Source organism: Lissotriton vulgaris, chromosome 11 (assembly GCF_964263255.1).
Source record: "Lissotriton vulgaris chromosome 11, aLisVul1.2, whole genome shotgun sequence".
NCBI classification, from domain to species: domain Eukaryota; kingdom Metazoa; phylum Chordata; class Amphibia; order Caudata; family Salamandridae; genus Lissotriton; species Lissotriton vulgaris.
In genome coordinates, this window is record NC_141699.1 from 233,344,345 (window position 1) to 233,365,567 (window position 21,223).

The window sequence follows — 21,223 nt, forward strand, 5'->3', positions numbered from 1 at the left end:
CTGAATACTTTTTTAATTTCCTTCTGCGATTTTTGGATCGAGCTGAACGCGCTCACATATTTAGCCATTTCTTTAATGAAATCCTCGCCAAAGAGGAGACCTTGTGAGTCGGGACCTCCGTCTTTTTTGGCTAGTTCAATGAGTTTAGAATCTATTTTAAGTAAGACTCCTTTTCTCCTTTCGGTGGAGATGGCAGTATTAGCATTGCCAACAAGGCATATTGCTCTTTGCACCCATTCTCGTAGTTCTTTGACATCAATCTGGTTATTGCCTACGTATGCAGATTCTGTCATCTCGAATATTTTAGCAAGAGGTCCTATTACATCAAGAAGGCGATTCTGACAAGATTTAAGCCCTTTATCCAGACCTTTCCTAGGATCTCTGTTGTTTTTGGCTATAAAAGCCACGACCTTAGGGTCTAACTCTGGGGTCATTGCGACCTTGTTTGGTAGGGATGGGCGTGGGCATTCAGATCTGAGTCTAGACCTCACTTCTTGGGGTATTTCTCTTCTGAGCCAGAATGAAAGGTAGTCAACGATATGTTGGGAGGGGGTCCATTCCGGAGAGAGTGGGTGCTTAATTAGGAGGGGATCAAACATTTCTTCCCCGAATGGGTCTAGAGGCATACTGTTAGAGGCTGAGGCCTTAGAAGCCCCTTCTAAGCTTCCGCTTCGTCTAGCATTCTCATCCTCCACATCTGTATTAAATCCTGATGAGCACGATAGCTCAATCTCTTCCTCACAGCTTTCGTCGCTGTCGATGTGGATAGGAAGTTCTGGGCCTATACCATGCCCATCTGGGGTGCCCGAGGCACCAATTTGGTCAGCGCCCCTAGGGCCTGTAGGAATAGAGCTCTTCAGCTTTTTTGCGCCCTTTTCGGATTGAGTTGGGATAATAGCCCTTTTTTTATTACCTTTAGATACCCCATTAGATTTACTGGTAGAGGGTGCAGAGGGTAGATTAGGAAGGGAGTCCAATTTTTTATTAATAGCGTCGTCAATTGAGCCTAGGGCTTTCTCTAGAGCCCTATTGACGAGTTCCTCTAGCTTTTGGTCGAGAAATGGCGATGTAGACATTGTTAATTATTATGCCTCTGATAATAGGTAGCCTCTGTTAGTAAGTATGGTTTTCCCCTCTTTTTTTTTTTTTTTTGTGGTTTTAAGCAATAAACAAGTGAGCTAATTAATCGGAAAAATTACCGATTAAAAAACGCGAAGTCAAGGAGTACTAAGCAGCTGATTCTGGAGGAAAACGATCGTTTGTGTGCTTAACGCCGAAGGAAAAACAGTTGTCAACATGGTTGCTACGCACGCAGCGGCGTGCGTGCTGTCCGCTAGGGTGCTTTCCTCTAATGCATGGGGAAGGCTGAACGAAGACGCAGGCTGAACGAAGACGCAGCCACGAGCAAGGTGAGAGTAGCGCGAGCAGCGCTAACGGGCGGGAGAGTTTTTTTAAAACAAAAGCGATCGGGTGATATCGCTGATATGGAGGATACCGTTCCAGCGAAATTGGGGGCAATCAAGAGTGAAGGCAGCGCGGGGTGTATCCACGCTAGATGTCATTAGTTCGTATAGGGAGAAACAATAGGCATACACATTATAAGGGTGAATCAAAAACAGGGGGTAACACTTAGGTCACAGAAAAAGAGAGAGAAGCCTCGCAATTGAGGCCATAAAACAGACGAAGTAGAGAAAAACGGTCACTGCTGGTAAAAGTAAACAAATCATATTCACAAAAGGTAAATAACCTTACTGATATCATACATGACAATATTATATCGACTATCAGACATACAAGCATTCAGCATATATCATAAGTAAGGTTAAATCAGGTTATAGTACTAAGCTTGGAGAGATAGTACTTATCTTTCTGAGCAGCAGCAACAAAGAAGGAAGATGCCTGGTCAGAGAGGGACTAGTCTTCTCTTTAGAATGTTCACAAAGTTCTATTCCATTATTGCTGCTGAGCTGTGGTTATAAAGGAGATTTGCATAATATGGCCTCCGTGTCGTGCCATAAAATAATAGGTGACAGTGCCGAACTTAAGAACAGGAAAATTCTGGTCTTAAGGTGGTGAAACGAGGAGAAATGCTTCATTTCTCCTCGTTTTTGCTTTTTCCATGTGTGCTGCCTTGTGCAGCACACATGGAAAATGCAAATTTCCAAGGTTTGTTTATGTACAGGATGGTGTCCCTTCCTGTACATACATAAACACACCTTTTTTTAATACCGTTTTGTAACTTACATGTGTGCTGCATGAAGCAGCACACATGTAAGTTACAAAATGGTATTTTAGGTTTGGTTATGTACAGGAAGGGACACCTTCCTGTAAATAAACAAACCTCCCTGCTCGCAGACAACCTTGCACTCTCGTGCAAGGGTGCCTGCATTGGTGTTGAGTTGTGAGACTTAGCGCCATTGCGGGGGAAAACGCCAGGCCGCACGATATCCTTGGTAATATGCTGCAACCTGGCGCTTTTGAAGTGGCCATGAGAGGTGTTAAGCCAAGGAGGCTAACGCCTCTCACTGCAACTTCCTAGATAATATGCCCCTATACGTTTTAACTTGCCACTGGAGAGGCGAGAGTGCCATCATTGCACATTTCTTTGTCATTCTTCCACTGTACCACACCACAAAGGGACAGTTTGGATAGTCCTGCCTAGATGTTACCCCTTGTGTCTCCAGAGTGCATGCAACTGGGTTCCTACAGCATCCTCATGTGCAAAACAATTGTTACCATAATGAGCGACAAGAGGTGGTGTCTCAACTGGAGGATGAGCCGTGGTAGAACGTCTACGGCTAACGAAATTTAGTACTGCTGGAGGTCTTCAAAAGGAGTCACTTCCCTCTTCGATGGCCCTCACACTGAAGCTAAACGCACCGAGATCTTTGGATTGCCACTGCCCATTTCTCAAGTAGAAATATAGCAGATGGGCTCAAATACAGCTCCTTGGCTTTTGAACTCTGCTAAGCTTTCTGCTTCGTACTAGTATGAATGTTGTATTTTATCCACACGTTTACGTCGTTACCAAAGTATTTCTTACTATGTATACTTATCTTGAATTCATATCTTCCCATATGTTGCTCAAAAGCTTCCCTTCATTTGTGTATCTGTCAGTATTTTCTAGATTAGCCATCTCTTTCCATGTTGATCTTGGTGTGCTTGTGGGCAGACCACCAATTATGCCCCAGACTTTAGTTTAATAGTTTAACTTTTCCTTAGGCTGTTATATCACAAAGTACAATATAATCAATATATTGTTGTGGGACATAAGTACAACCATAACACTGTCACTTCAGATTTGCTTCCATTTAAAACATGTCATGCAAATGATTTATAATTAGAAGAAAATTGGCATCAACATTTCATCCTAGTAAAGTTGTCCATAAATTAACTGTTTATTTTGCCCTCAACCATATATTCAGTATCACTGCAGTTTATCGTTTATGAAAAGATTTATTTTTTAACAGATTGACATATTTATGGCATGCTAATCTTCAATATTTGAATTGGAGGAAAAATACATCTCCTTAGAGTCTTTGAGTAATCACCGTCAAACTCAGTAAACCTGTCCGATGTGATATGTTAACTATATTTTTTGTCAGCACACTGGACCATATGTACAAAGCAGCGAAACAATGTCACTGCCAGCGTGAAATATAGCACATAGCAAAAACATGATACCAAGGAGAAATGTAGAGACGATATTAAAAATGTGATGGAATTACTAGTATTCGTAGAGGTACAGAATCGCAAAAGATTGGGTTTAGACAATATGAATCACAGTCCACAGTCACAATCTGTGACTGACTGGTTACCAATGTCGTAAAAGGAGAGAGTCGAAAGGCAGCTACTGTGGCCACTACATGCAACACATAAATACCTGTAAACACTACAGGGAAAGGACACAAATTCAAAAGATATTATGCTTTGGAATATATCCCAGTTCACACACAATGAAGATAAATGTTAGGCGAACCCCTGCCAAACAAGTAAAAGGACAAGGGCATTTACGGGTCTATTCACCAATGCATGTTTGAGTTATGAAGTGTACTCCTTTATTTCGACTTCATGTTCTCACAAATGCAATTTACAAAAGTGGGAGTTGAAATGTCTCCCTATGTTTTGCTAGTTTTATGTGCAGAATTATCTACAGCTGCTACGCCGAACATGCCTTGTTCCATACTTTTGCTGTGAATATCGGAGTGAAAATGGATGTGGCGGAACTGAAATGGAGAATATCTACTAATATGTGGGTGAAGCAAATAAAACGTTAGGGAGGCACAAAGAGAGCGATAAGCAAACACAAAAGCAAACATAAAATGGTAAGAGATATGCTACCCATCAAAGTTATATTAACATCAATTTCATCAGTGGTATATCCTAAAACGGCCACTGTGTACTCCAGCCCTGCTTTTGAGTAGGTCACACGCCACACAATACCAATCAGATGTACTGCAAGGGAAACACACTTAAGTAAACAGAGGAAGAGAAGAACACTAGTAGCTCTGTTAACAAAGCAAATATTTACAGATGTACTTAGTTGTAAGTCTACAGTTTTTAGTTATTCACCATTTCTGAGTGTATATGTACCCACAGGTGCAGACTTACATGTCTCTACCCGAGGGGGTGGAGACACTTACATTTAAGAAAAATTATTTACAAGTGTAAAATTACTACTTGTAACTTTTTGCACGTAGGTGAAGATCTCTGCCATTGGACGCAAAATAAACATTTTTGTTCATTTAAAATGATTATTATTATTGAACTGAAACAAATAAAATATAATGTTACAACGTGTTAAAGAAGCAAATACATTTTGTATTCAATAATTAAAAAGTGAAACTATTTTAAATGATTATTCTTTTTTAATTTAAATTAACATTGAATAATGGTCACATTCTATTCAATATATATGGATTTTTCTATTAATTTAAAATTATTTTAATTTTTATTAAAAGTGTAATTTAATTATGTTTAAAATAAGTTAACCATTCATTGTTTATATTATATAAAATTTTATTTTTTATTTAATCTAAATGTATAACACAAAAATAATTGTATGTATTGAATTAAAAATTAAAAATAATTGAATTCATTTAATAGTATATCCTGAAGGGTGTTGTTTTAAGTCCCTGCCACCGTTGTTTTTATGGGAGTTGGTTGCAACACACCTGAGTGGCCAAGTGTGGTGCTAGAGTTACCACAAGGCTGAGCTGGAGTACAATTACTACTATTTTTGGACCTCTTTGGATGTGGCAACTTTAAAAGTGTAGTTTGTGAATAACAATAGGCTTGCTCTTTTGTGTGTGGGTGCTTGCATGTCCATTCCTAAATCTCTCCCATTTAAGATTAAATACTCCACATTTTCCAGCCACTCTTCCTAACCCTGCCCACATTCATTACTAAAACATACCTCTTCACATGACACCATCTTCACACACATCACATGTCTGTGTTCTCCACACATATTTATAGGTGTGACTGAGGCATAGTTTCGGCTCATAGGTTACTGAATAGTACTTTGTATTATGTTGTACTATTTTATCTATGATAAAATGCTGTTTGTAAATCGAGCCCTGTCATACTAATAAAAGCAAACAAGTAACCCAAACCCAACCCACCCATTCACATTTTTATAACTAGGAATATATATATATAAAAAATACAACTGATATACTGGCAAGAACACAACATTAAAAATAGGCAGAAAATAATCCATTTAGACTGAGTCCACTACACCTATAAATGCCAGGCTACATTTCCATTTAGCACCCCTAGCAATGCAGAATTGTGAAACATGCAGCAATCCTTACACAACCTGACTCATCATCAGGTCAAACTATTTTTCACTATGTCAGGGAATTTGTTTTTTAACTTGCTCCTCATTTTGAGGAACAACTATCACAACTTTATTCTAGGGGCATCAGTCAGCAACCACAAGAGGCTCCACCTAATCAGCATTAAAATGACTACCGACTGTTGTCCTTATGGACATTCGCTATATCTGATCATGGCCAGATGCATACATCCTGTCTTTCGTAGCCTTATTGAGTATTCCTCTGGCTCTAATACTAACCCTGTCTGGTCATGACTTGCACGCTGTAATGCCTCTGATGCACAAGGAACTTGGCATACTTAGCTATCATACTTAGGGAATGGACAGAAAATATTGCCATCAGTCAAGAACAGCAGTGACCTTACATTGTCTTGGTTGGTAAAGTGACTTTTTAATTAATTTGGACTACTGCGAAATTCCTTTGCATTCCAGAATTTATTTTGAGATTTTCAGACATTTGTTTGGGCTTTCTATTTGGGCACTTCACTTGATTTTCTTAAATTTCATTGGATTGACCATATAGATATTTCAAAAACTCTTCCTAATCTATTTCTGTGCCCTACTTATCCAAGTTGATTCTCCTTCCCTGGAAGTAGGCTGAAGTTTAGTTAATTCTCTCTTCCTCAAGGACAGTTTACATTCTGCATACCAAACCCTGGTCTCTTTATTATTTTAAGATTTTTTAAATGAGAGTAACATGTTGATTTCTGTCAAATGGGGTCTCCTAAATGTATGGGATGAAAGAAACAGCGACGGCTCGTGGAGGGAGTTACGGTGGGGCAGGAGGGTGGGGAGGGGGAGGGGCAGGGTGAAGGTTGCTAAAAACCGGCATATGGATAATTGCAGGTAAGTAAACAATTTAATTAATAAAACGAATTTCGTAGTGCGCCTTGCATCGCAAAATGCAATGCAGTGCGAGCTACGAAATTCGTTTTATTAATTAAATTGTTTACTTACTTGCAATTATCCATATGCCGGTTTTTAGCAACCTCCACCCTGCCCCTCCCCCTCCCCACCCTCCTGCCCCACCGTAACTCCCTCCACGAGCCGTCGCTGGAAAGAAACCTGAATCACATGGAATGGATATGGATGATCATGGGCCTGTCAATTGCCAAACATAACATTCCACAACTGTGGGGATAGCGCCTGTACCTGAGGGTCTGAAAACAAGATTTGGATGGTGAAGGCTGGCTAAGAAGGTGGTATATGAAAGTCTGGGCTACACTAGAAAGTGGGATAAAATTGTAGGCAACTAGAACGTCTATAGAAGAAGCCCCAGTGCTTCCCTAAATCCAACTGCTACCACAGCCACCATTCCCTGATCTTGTGGCCCGACGCATTTATAGTGGGTTGGAAGGAGGGGAGTGTAATCCTATAATTAAACATGCAATGTGCATATCAACAATGTATTTGACCATTGACATGTGGTGTTTTGCTTGCTGTAATTCCAATAAAAAAATCTTTTAAAATGTGGCAATAAATGAGTAATCATCAATTTGCTTAATTACGCAGAATTTCATGTAATGTTCCCACAGGTTTGCATAATTACGCAAAAAAAAAATTGATTGAAATAGAAAACAAGAGGGATGTCAGAAATGTACTTTCAATTATTACACCTGTTTTGGGTCTGGCGATAATGAAAGCCTTTAACTTTACTAAAACTGTATGTCTAATATACTTATTTTTGGAGACTTTGAGCCACCTCTCTTGATTTGTTAGTTGTTTTGTAGTTCACATTTTGTTTTTGCGCAGTACAGCATACAACAAGGGGCAATGGGTCAGCCTACTTCTGCCAATGGCTAATTTCACATTGAGTGACTGCATTTAGCCCTTTCACATGAGGCACATCCATACACAATAAAGGGGCATATTAGCAAGAACCTCGTTAAAATTATTGCTGTTGTGCAGGACATCTAACCTGGGCTTCTATTGGAATTCTATGACGCATATTAGCAGGCCCATTATCGCCGTTTTCTGCCGCTAAAACGGCGAAAATTTTAACAAGGTTCTTGCTAATATGCCCCATAGTTCTTTCAGGTGCTAGTGTTTTTGTTTTACTTCATCATTAATTTACTGTTCCTTTTGTCTATACAGCCTGATGTCATAGCAGGTCATTTTATAGCAGATATGAGCACAGGGCGCAGTTCCTTTCTCCTTCCAAGGCAGTTGTAAATTCCTTTTGAAGTGATCTTTATTTATTTAACTGCTGCTTCTTCACCACCATACTAGCAGCTTACATGAACTCTGAATATAAGCTTATGATGGTGCTCTATCTTAGCAACCCTGCCTGCAATGCCTTCTTTATGTCCTTCTTTCTTTTCCCCTTTTCTTTCTTTGCTTCTTGCTTGCTTTCCTTCTTTCTTTCTTACTTACTTTCTTTTTTCCCTGTTCTTTCTTTCTCTTTCTCTTTTTCTTTAACTTTCCTTTTTTCTTTCTTTCTTTCATACCTCTTGCTTTCTTTCTTGTTTCCCCTTTCTTTGTTTCTTTGTTTCTTTGTTTCTTTCTTCCTCCATATACAAAGTAGTACCTTCCAGTGCTGGGGAGTACAATGACAATGTGGTCTGCCCATGTCTCGTTCACAAGTACAAGGCTGTTAGGTCATCTTTGAAAAATGTCTAAAAAGTATATTCACTCAGTTTCAAGTGAAAACGATGACTGAATACCTGAAGGCTGAATTAGGTCTTCAAGTCTGGAATGTCCCTGGTAGATTCACAGAAAAACAAAAATAAAAATACAGTTAGCACCATCTGTTTCAGGCACTAGAGGGTGCTTGGCATAGACACTATCTTGTAAAACTGCAACGCATTTATAGAAAGGATCTCTGATCTCAGTAAGTAGATCAAAGAATCAGATGTTATTACTGATGCTGAAGCAGCACTCGAAAAGTAAGAAAAAACATATTAAGATTTTAAGATATTGGAACAAATGAAAAAGGCCAATAAAGTCATGAAAGACATCCAGAAATACAAACACAAATACTTTACTGATGAACTTCATACTAATTACAACACTTCCAGTGGAGATCATAACCGCCTCGGTAAGGTGCAACAGACAAAAGAAGTATGTCACTATCTCAGAATCTTCAGTTGCATCGAGGGACAGCTTTAATACTCTAGATGGTTCTAGTGACGCATCCATACTTAAAGACCAACAAACTTTACCCGGTCTTGGTGGAGTTGGTTAGGGTTACTTCGCTTATGTATCCAAGTATACCTCTGGTGTCTGAGACTCTGGACATGATGATGACATGCGGTAGTGGGAGTAGGATGGTTTCATGGTTATATAAAGACATGAGAGCAGACTCGGGGTCTCTAGCCATTAAGGCATAGGATGCTTGGAATGAGGATTTACAGTCAACATTGGCTGAGAAAAGCTGGGTGAGGGCATGTACATTAACATGTAAGGTATCTAGTAATGCCCGCCTAAATCTGTTACATTAAAACTTTCTGCAGCAGGTGTACTTGAACCCTATGAGACTACATTGAATGGACACTACTCGGCCCCAATGAATGCCCTAGATGTAGAAGGGCCCATACAGGGTTTTTGCATTTAGCTTGGAAATGCTTGGAGGTGTAGCAGTATTGGATTAAAGTGGTAGCAAAGGTTGCAGAGGGTATGGGTATCCGAGTGGAGGCTAGAGCAGAGCACTGTTTCCTGGGGCTGACACCAAAGCCCAAGAAAGGATTGCTGTAGTTAGCATTGGTACTTGGCAAACGTAGGGTAGCTATATCCTGGATGAGAAATTGAGCTCCGACTTTAGAGAGTTGGACAAAGGATGTTGGAGAAGGGTATCTTGCAGAGGAGTTTCATATGAAAACCTGCAGCAAGGTTGACAAATTAGAGGATGAACTCACATTCTGGAGAGAATTATGCAAGAAGATTCTTAAACCAATGGGAAATGGGAATGGTCATACTGAGGATTCTGATAGTAATAGCGAACTGTGAAAATAAGAAATGTGTTATTCTGCAACCCTGAGTGATGGATATTACATATGAGTCCAAGGTAAAGCATGCATACAAGGTCATATCGTCTTTTAGGTTTACATGTATGAAGGATATGTGTCACTAGACTCTGTCATCATGTGAGAGTTATTGTTGAGATGTATATCTATGTTATGTGCAACAACTCTGTAATTTCTGTTCAAAATCTGAAAAAAAAATAATAAATAAAATAGACCAACCAACAGTGGAGGTCACAGAGATGGGGATGAGGCAGATGTCTAAAATGGTACATCCGTTCCTCAGTGGTCTAGAAGACTAGGCACAGTTATTATCAATAGGGTTCCCCATTTGCTCGAAAGAGGTTCTCAATACAATTTCATTTTTAACATAGCCATCCATATTCTGTTTCTCTATCAAGTGTCCAAAATATTTTGACCTAGAAACAAAACTATTACAATTCTTTAAAAGATGAGACTTAAGGCTTTCTTCAGGGATACTATCATCTCTTCACAGGACACCACAGACTGTAGACTACCCTAAAATGTTCTACCACCTGCGGCAACCATTTCTGCTGTGATCCTTACATTTGAACAGATGGTTCCATAAAGATATTTCCAAGGAACAACATGAGCATCAGTTCACTCTTTTTAATATCACTAAAGGAGAGAGAACAGCCCATCAATGTCTGAGAAGCACCCACACCCTAGTTAGCAAACCAGCAGAAAAGGGAGGTGGAGTAGTACTACAAAACATAGACAAATACAAACAGGAGATTGTTCAACAACTAGATGACACTCAACATTAATGTGAACTGTGTGAAACCCCTATGAAAGACATACAAGGTCAGATTATTTAAGCCTCAATGTATTTTACCTTTTAAAAGTAAATAATTTCAGAACCCATGTACTATATACTTTACTCAGAGTTCAGAAGAATACACAGAATTCCCCAAACAGAGAACTATTGTTTCTGTTGCAGTCTATTGTAGAGGCCATTGCACAATGTATGGAGTTCTTTATCAAAATGTTTGTACCATACGTTTTTACCATATGCCGACTGCTGTATTTGTGATAGCACAGATCTCATCAACTTAGCTGAAGAATCTTTACTTTCATGATTGATTTGACAACAGATGATGGTGCTCTAATATTACACAAGGGGAAAGGGTCAATGTCAACACCCAACACATTCTCACAGAATTTAGAATGTCCCTATTACTTTTGTCCTTGACAAGCAGTACTATGTACAGATAAAAGTAAAATTGGAGGGAGCTATGTTAGTTCCCAACTTCACAATTCTCTACAGGGATTGCGTTGAAATCTATATCCCCTTGATCATCAATCCCTTTTGATAACCCATATCTTTTTTCCAGAAACTCTACATAGATGGTGTTTTCCAGATCTGAGAAGGCGCCTAGAGGCTCCTGATAGACTTTCATGACTGGCTCAATACTAATTGCAAAGGACTGCATTTCACCTTGCATCAGAACAGTTTATAGATAGAAGTTTTGGATTTTTGTGAGGGTTTAAGATAAATAATCAATCATACAGCATACTGTAGACAACAAACAGAGCTAAACATATTATCTCCTTTTCCAGCTATCACCTTAGATCACTCACTCTTTAGAATATGGCCAGTTTGTCAGAATAAGATATACTTGTAAACTCAAGACAGACATCTTTAGAGAAGCAATCATGTTATTTCAGAAAGTCTTTTAGAGATGTTATCCATGACATCTTGTAAGCCACTTCATGAATAAAGCATGAATAATGTAAAAAGATAACCCATTATTAAAGTGGTCTGTTTTACAACTTTCTCTCCTGCTTTGAATTTCATCACTAAATGTGAAAGAAAATGAAAATGCTGTCTGCCGGGGACCTGATCCTTGACCTACCAATTTTTGCATTTCAATAGGCAAAAATTTCAATGATCATCTGGTGAGGGCAGCCCTCCCAAGCACCAGCATTCCACAAAATGTCTATGATGCCTGAGGTCTGACACCATTGACAGGATACTAAAAATTAGGCCACTGCAGTGTTAGTAATCTCACTACAGAAACTAAGGAGTTTTCTTTACTACGAGTTACAACTACATTGAGGAACTTTTCTATCTGCAAACATGAGCACATTCACCTTTGCATCTGCCAACATAGAAATAGACTTAAGTGCAGGGTCCCTCATGCTCCTATTGTCTCTTACTTTTTTGAAAAGTAACATATTCAGAGTCAATTCAGATTGCAAGTCGTCTCAGTGATCTCACCACGGATACTGATGTAACATTGTTAATAAGGAACTTAACAATTGTTTAGATTTTCATTTGTTGAAATAAGTGAGGAATATATCTTCCAAAGAATTGTGTATTTGGGCCATTTCCTTGGGCTTTTATTTTTATCCTATAATTAAACAATTTGAGATGTAGTGTTTATTAGGTATATCTAATCTTGTTGTGTGCAAGATGTATTTTACTTTCAGAGCAATCAGCTGCACTTCATAAAAAAAAAATTGGGCCTACATCCTGGACCTTTTATTTGTTTTGTAAAAAACCCTTAATTTTGTGATATTGTGATTTATATCCAAATAGTATATGCTCCTGATTCAATGTGAATACCATGTTAATATGCTTTCATGCAATCTTCTTAATCATCGGAATCTACCTTCTTTATATTTCTTCCATCTTGTCTTCTTTAAAAAGCAATGAGCTTTCAATATCATCATTTGGGCTCTCCACTACAAAATGGCTGACGCATTCTGATACACTCAACTGCTAATTTTCTCACTTTTTCATAGCACTGCCTTGTAGTCTCGGTCGAGACACTCTTCCTTGTGATGGTCGTTCTGCGGGCTGTGTCAAGCCTCCATTAACTGGAAACTTCTTGTCACACTTACACTGCTCTCCAGAGATGTTTTAAGGCATGGGTACAGTGGGCCTTAGCCCAGGGCCCCAGCCTTTCATGGGGGCCTCTTAATAAAGCCTGCTCTGTTCTATAGAGAGCTTTGTCCTAATGACCTTGAATAATTCTTAAACATTTTGTTTTGAATACAATTTTCCATTAATTTATTTTTTAGTGTGAGTATTGTGTGGGAGTCTATAACTGACATTTTGTAGACAAAAGTTTGTTTTTCAAAACCATGCATCATCTATAAAAAAGCTTGTTTTAGATCAAAACACAACCTTCTATGTGAGAAAAGGAAGGGGGGAACAAATATTATTTACAATAATATTAGTGAATCGTTGCTGCATTGTAATACTGGAAAAACATGTCACTATGCCTGAATATAAGATGCAAACAGATTTATAATATGGACCAGTGTGTCTGTACAGAGGGCACAGAGAACATGAAAGAGCTGAAACTGTATTATAAATCCAAAGCTTCTTCGAACAGAGGAAGGCTATGGCAAATCGCGCCTATACATTGCCTCAGGTGACCATCGCCTGGCCCATGTTTGATGCTGCCGACTGTTGGTGTGGATCTGTGGCTGTGCGAGGCTCTCTGGGACCAAGGGACGTGGTTTTGGGGGAAAAAAGCGCACCGTGGCTGTGACGGCTCTACTCTGCAGGCAACTGTTCCTGTTTTTTCTGTGGGCTCTGGGTGCTTGCTGCATTCCTTACGTGCACTGAGCAGCCGCCAGATGTGTGGAGGGAGCTGCGCTGCATTGGAGCGGTGAGTCTGGGATGGCGTTTAGACCCAACTGCTGAACTGCAACATTGAGGACTCTCTCGGTGCAGCATCCAAGGAGAGCTAGTTTAGCGCGTACATGGTAGATCCCCTAAAGGTACTGCAAATCTATAAACCCTCGGAGAGAGCAATGCAGATCTGGAAACCAGTGAACTGAATTTTTATCAGCTTGATGCCACCTCTCTGCCTCCAATTGCTCAAATGTACATTAACAAAGTACTTGATTTGTAGATTTTGATTCTGGGAAAAAATGTATACTGCAGACTTATAGTGACTTGGGAAATAATAAGCTTGGAATGCCAAGGGACTAGCGCATTTGCTCCCTGATGGTTACTGCCAATCAGTACAATAGCACCAGGGGTCTGATATACCAGGGGCGGGTAGGACAGCAGTGGCTGCTGTTGTACATGGACGGCTCTGCATCCAGCCTTCATTAACATGCAATGGATGTATTATTCTGTCATCGCGCAAAATTACAATTCACTGATATTTAGAGAATCCTACCACATTAGTATTAATGAGGTTGCATTTTCTTGTGAATTCTACCAAATGAGCTGGGAAGGTGGAAAAAGGAGAGGAGACAAAAAGAAAAAGAGGAAAAAGACAAAATTTGAAGAGCTAAACTTTTACCAGGAATTAGACTGGGCAGTGTAGGCTTTATTCGTACAAACAAATCCCGCTCAGAATGGGAAAACGTCTAAAAATTACTAATTCACTGGCTCTACCAGATTTAAATATGGAGCCTAAGACTCAAATTTGCACTACACAGCTGAAAACAGCTTCTGCGACAGCAAGAGCTGAGTGTGCGCACAAAGCTCGCGGAGGGTCAGCCCCAATCACCAGTCCCATTAGTTCTGAAGACGATGTCTTGGAGCATGGTGAGGGGGGCCAAGGGGCCATTAGTCAAGTGAGAGCTGTAATCCCCAGTCAGAGACAAATAAACTTAGCTTCAGATGTATTAGAACGAGGCAAGGTATCTTCATAATCTGGTTTGGCAACGGTGTGCGAAAGTCTGGATAATAACTCTCTGGTAGAGAATCAGGTTGGAACAGCAAACCAGGAGATTATTCAGGAAAATCCTTCCAGTACGCCTCTGTGCAAAGTCAAGGAATATTCATTATTTATGGAATCAAAGGAGCCTCCATTTCCTCCGCAGCCTCCACTCCTTCTATTACATCAGGTTTCGGATCAGGACATACAGGATGCACAGGGCATGCAGGCGCAACCTTGTCTTGAGTCGGCTGTCCAGGAACTCCCTCTATTCTTTTGACAATTGGCGAATCCTTCATCATCATCATTGTCGACTGTAGTGGCCGATGGAATCTTGTCATCAAGTCAAACTCAGCCTTTGAAGACTGGGGTAAGCTTCTAGTGTGATATAAAAGCTATGCTCAACCTTATTCTTGATGAGATGAGAGAAATGAAAGCCACTCAATCAACTGAGATAGCTGCACTTGATGCACGTCTATCAAAAATTGAAGAGGTAGTTGGATCGTACCCGGCAAGACTGCAGGAGGCTGAACCAAGAATCTCTCTCCTTGAAGATAAGGTGACTTCGATGCAGCAGCAGATATCAATAGATAAAAAGCAGAAAAAATTGCTGGAAACCAAGCTAGAAGAATTGGAGAATCTTTCCTGACATTAAAATCTGTGGCTAATTGGGGTCCCTGAAGGTTGTGAAGGATCACAAACACTCCAGTGGGTTGAATCCTTTATTAAAGAAAATGTTCTTCCCGAGTTCTCAGGTGATCTAACGATCATACGGGCACATAGAGTTCCAGCACAGCCATTCCACAATTCAAAATTGCCTAGAACTATGTTAGTGACCTTTGCGGATTATCGACTAAAGGAACAGATTTTGACCAGACTGATTCTTAAGAAGCAAATCTCCTCTCGAGATGTTTCTAACTGTTGCATTTCTTCAGATATGAGTGAAGCGGCAGTGGGAGGTCGAGAGGAGTTTGGTAAGCTCCTCTACTTATTTAAAGCACAGGGAGCTCAAGCGGCCATTGTTCAACAATCGAAATTACGAGTTTTGGTCCAAGCTAAGTTTCATATGTTCGCAAGCCTTGATGAAGCCCAGGAACTACTGCAAAAAATTACTAAGGAGAAGTAAAGATATTGGACTCTTCGACATGATAGACATTGGTTAATTTGTTCTTATGCTCTTCTCCTTTTTTCTTGTGTTTCTCTTCTTTCCTTCTTATTTGCGGCGGGACGAGGTGGTGGGTCACTCTAGGGTCCAATATGGGGTCCACAAAGAGGGCAGGCAGGAGGTATGGTGGGCAAGCCCCCATCTGCCAGGAGTAGAAAAGGTAACAGGGAAGTGGTGTGGGATGGAGGCGGCAGGGCACGGGGGGGTGGCAGGTAATTGGGAAAGTGTGGAAAAAAGTGAGCAGAATTAGAAAAGCAAACTTTTTCATTAAGGCAGATATTAAATATAAATGGCACAATTTTAGTTTGTTCTTTGATGCAATATGGATTCATATCTAAGGATGATATCGAATAATGTTAGTGGGATATCTAATAAGAAAAAATATGGTGGGCGGATTAGATGGCTCACTTCTTTTCCTCCTAAGATCTTGTATCTTCAGGAGACCCATCTGAAAACTAATACTCCTAAACTTTATATACCTAAATATTACTCTAGAACCTTCTTCAACTCTGCAGTGATTGCAGTCATTTATTTAGCTCAAGCAACTAACTGCGATATACATCAAGTTACAAGAGACCCTCAAGAGAGGAGGATTTGGATTACTGTTTAATTTTTTTAAATTCTATAGTCAAATTAATGATTGCCCTAATATAACGATCAACTAGCTGGTTAGAGGCAAAGAGTGCCCGATCATGCTAGGAGGAGATTTTTTTTTCATTCAAGATTGGAAAAAGTACACCTCTAATAAAGGGAAAAACAGCTAAAGGGGTTTTATGCTCTATCAAGCAGGATTATTTTTTGATGGATCCATGGCGGGAGTCACATCGAGGCGATATACAGTTTACCTGTTATTCCCAGCGGTACAAGACAGCTTCTCACAAAGATGATTTTCTGATTCCGCGTTTTGTTAATTGTATGAATGCTGAAATTAGAACCAACTCCTTTTCAGATCATTCTTTGCTTCTTATTGAGATTAGGATAGAAGGGGTGAGGTGGGAGAAATCCAAGTGCAGATGGATCGGCTCGTCCTCTTGAACCTAAAATGGGTGGCAGAGATGAAGGAATGGATTAAGGTATTTTTTCAGGAAAATAACGATACAGCGACTCTTTTCTCAATATGGGGGGGCGTTCAAGGCTACAGGGGGGCCAGATAATAGCTGTTTCGGCATTACAATCCAAGATGTTGAGGAATAAAATAAATAAACTACAAAATCCTGTGGATTTAGCCTTATTGCAGAGAGATCGTCGCAGGGGAGAGCATTTAGATTGAAGCAACATCTAACAAGAACAAAACAGGAGCTAAGGGAATTCTTTATTCTTGAGGAAATATCCAGCTACAGGACATATCAACGACGCGTATACGAGGAGAGTCAGTTAGTGGTAAAACTCCTCGCCTGGTCAAGTAAAGCCAAGCAAAAGTCCATGATAATTTCAGAACTAATAGAGCCTGAAACAGGGGCATTGATTATAGATAAGGAAATAATTGCACAAGCATTTCTGAGTCATTATCACAAGCTCTATGCAACTGAGTTCATGGTATCTAATGAGGTTGATAACCCAATATTTGGGAGACATTATTCTTCCATGTATGAAACCTGATTAGGGCATTGAGGTATATACTGAAATTACCTCAAGCTAAATTAAGGGTGGTGCCCTCGCTTCAATGTCGGGTGGCAAGGCTTCAGGGAACCAATGACTTACCCACAGAGTTTTATTAGGTATTTTCAGAAGAATTAACACATTTAAATTGGAGTTATTTAATTGTGTAAGAGTGGGGGAGAAGTCCCTTCTATCTTTAAGGAGTCAACAATAATAAATTTTGTTAAAAAATATAAGTGCCCTAAAAATGTTATTTCGTACAGACCAATTAGTTTTCTGAATGTTGACTATAACATTTTAATGAAGATTTGGGAAAACCATTTTTCTCTAATAGCTCAGAAGATTATTCATAAAGATCAGATGGGGTTCGTCTCTGGCAGACACATGTCATCCAACACTGGGTTCCTGGTCCAAACACTTGATTTTTTAATTTAAAAAAATCACCTGTTCTTATAATGACGGTCGATGCTGAAAAAGTATTCGACCAAGTTAATTGGGAAACTCTTTTCCTAGTTCTTACAAAGTTCGGGTTCCCAATGCAAATAAAACAAATGTTGGCAAATCTATAGCAAGGGGCCTAGGTGCAAGTTATTATACACTCGCAGATTGCAGGAAGAGTGCCTATACGGCAAGGAACCTGTCAGGGATGTCCTCTTTCACCCATTTTTTTTTATAGAACCTCTTGCGGCAAAAATTAGGGTTAACTGGCAGATTCAAGCTCTTTTGGAAGGAATGCCAAAATTTCAACTATTCGCTGATGACATCATTCTTTACATTAGGCCAGAGTAACAGAATATGAACTGAATTTATGCAGTTCGAAACTATTGAAGGGTATAGAATTAACCATAATAAAACTGAAATTGTATTACTTAATGCCAGTCATAAAACTTTGCCTGTGTTTATGCAACAGCAAGCCCAATCTTCAGTGCCTATCCGTTATTTAGGGACAAAAAGATATGAGGAACTTTTTAAACTGAAATACTTAGCAATGGCTACAAAAATTAGAAACGTATTAGATAGATGGACCCTTCTACCACTCGCAATAATTGGTAGGGTAGCACTTATAAAAAAGTCCATCTTACCATTGATAATATTTCGTTTCTCGAATGTCCCCATAATAATTAGCACTACTTATTTCAAACAGTTGGAAGTCATAATTTGTCAATTTATTTGGAATAAAAAAGCATCAAGAGTAAGACTTTCAGTCCTCCAACTTGATATCAGACAAGGGGGTTTGCCACTTCCAGAGTTACAAACTTACTATGAGGCAACCTTGGTAGATATCATGGTTAGAATGTTAGATGGTAAAGAATCTCTGGATAGTTTTTTTATGGATAAGATGGTGCAAGAAGCAGAATCATATACTTCAGTGTTTATTAAAATGGCTGCACTTCTGAAAAAGACATTACAGGTTGTAGGAGAAGGAATATGTTTATTTGATCACACAAAGGTAAATGCATGAGGTCAAGAGATTTAAAACGTTTGACTGTAAAACACTGGGCCTTTATATTTGAAATAGTCAGATAAGATTTTGGGCAAGTAAAGGCTTTCAGGAGCTGGGTAATTTTGTGGTTCCAGGGAGAGATGGATAAAATGGCAGGAGATTCAGGCTAGATGTGGAACCTGCTCTAATTTGCATTTTTTGGGCTTTTTCCAGATTATTTAATTGGTGAAGAAATGTTGTTTTCCGTTGAGATTTTTGGCCTCTCTATTGCCAGCCCTTTTTAGAACTAACTTAAGGGGTGTTGCGAACTGGTATACACTGCAACGGTACCAACGGGGAAACCCGGAAGTGATTAGGTTGGTAGATAAAATCTCCATAGAAACCCAATGTACATTCTCAGAGCTAGAGCGGCAGGAGTTTTTGTTGCATCGCCATAATTTATTAGGAGCTATTATTTTAAAAGAATGGCTTTTTATCCTGCTGGATGTCCTATTACACATCAAGCCCCCTACAAAAGATGTATCCCGAGGTAGAGGACAAGTGCTTTCGCTGTCAACAAAGGGAGCTGGGGGCTGTCTTCATATTTTTTTTACATGTCCGTCTTTAACCCAGTTTTGGGACGAAGAGTTCTCCATGGTTAATGAACGTTTACAGAGAAAACTTAAACAAGACCCAGAGATCGCAACATTTGGGTTTGTAAGGCAAAGATTGAATACCCCAATCCCCAGAGGAGAGAAATCATGTACAGCCATTTCTGTTTTGGTGGCTCGCTCCTTGATCTTCCACAATTGGAAGACAGCGAAAATCCCAACCCAACTTGATTGGTACAGAAAAATGCAAGGTACTAAAACCTTAGAGGAAATTTATGCAAAGCGGGTAGGGGCCACTAGGAAATATTTAGCAGTTTGTAAATTTATGGACTAAAATGGGATGAGTTATGTGTGTTAGTGAAAATGTTTGTGTTTTATGCACTGCACTTTATTCTATGCATCTAGAATGTGAGGGATTTATTCCCCCCCCCCCCCCCCCTTTTGGGGGAAAAACTGAATTTCATAACTTGATTATGGTAAAAGGGCTTTGCACAGCACTTTATTATTCAGTGTTTTAGATCAAAGTGGGATGAGTTAAGTAAGGTAGTGTAAAAATATTACTGTTTTATTTTGTGAATGTTATGATGCTCTGCAATTGATTCTAGGCATATAGAATGTGAGGTATTAGCTCCTTCCCTCTGGGAAAAGTTGAATTTAATAACCTGATTATGGTAAAATGTTATTATGCACAGCCCTTTATTCTATGCATCTAGATTGTGAGGGATTAGCTTCCCCCTTTCAGGGAAAAACTGAATTCAATAACTTGATTATGGTAAAATGACACTCCACAGCACCTTATGATTGAGTGTTGTAGATCAAAGTGGGATGAGTTAAGTGTGGTATTGAAAATGTTTGTGTTTTATAATCTAAATGTTGCTATGCACTGCACTTTATTCTATGCATCTAGAATGCAAGGGATTAGTTTCCTCTTTTTTTGGGGAAAAGCTGAATTTAATAACTTGATTATGGTAAAATGGGATGAATTAAGTGTGTTAGTGAACATCTGTGTGTCCTATTTTGTAAACATTATTATGCACTGCACTTTATTCTATGCGCATACAAAGCGAGCGATTAGTCCATCACCTCTCGGACAAAAGTGGAACTCATTATTTTGATTATGGTGAAATGGTTCTGCATAGCAATTTGTTAATCATTAGTTGCACACTGTACCCTTTTTGATAGGTATTTGAGAAAAATCTATAGGTGATGAGGATTGAAGGAAAGGAATTTCAGATATAAGTCAAGAGGACAGATTTTATTTGTCCAAACTGATAATAACTGCTGGTATTATTAAAGGTATGCATTGTAACTTTTAATTCTGCTCAATAAAAATATATTTTTTTTAAAACAGGGGACCCCAAATATGTTTGGCCCAGGGCCCCATAAATGATTAAGATGTCCCTGCTGCTCTCTGCCCTATATTGACTTCCAGACATCTTTGGCTGACCGCTTTCTATTGCAATCGAGCAAGGACGTTCAATTTTAGACAACATGCTCAACACATTCTTTAGCAACCCAGAGAAGAGGAGGGTTTTCTTCTCAGCATCCCAGACGTTTGTCCATGAAATAAATCATAGGGTTCCTAACTTTACAATTCTGATGACCATGTAAACCTTGGCAACAGAAATTCCATGCCCGCACTATTTGTAACTTTCTGACTACTGTCTGCTACCACTGCCCAATCTCTAGCTATATATTTTGTTCTCCATTTTTGCCAGATTATTTTTTCTTCATTGACTTGCAGCCCGATTCATGACCCTAAATTGCGCTCGCAAGGGGCCGGATTCTGAGAATCCGGCCCTTTGCGAGAGCGATTTTTGCATTTGGGATTCAGCATCCCAAATGTAAAAATCGCTAATTGCGATGTCGCAATTTTGCGAGGAATGACATTTAAGGAATCTCTATTTGAGATTCCTTAAATGCTATTCAACATCCTATTTAAATTTGCGAAATCGCAATTTCTAGGCGCAATTTACCG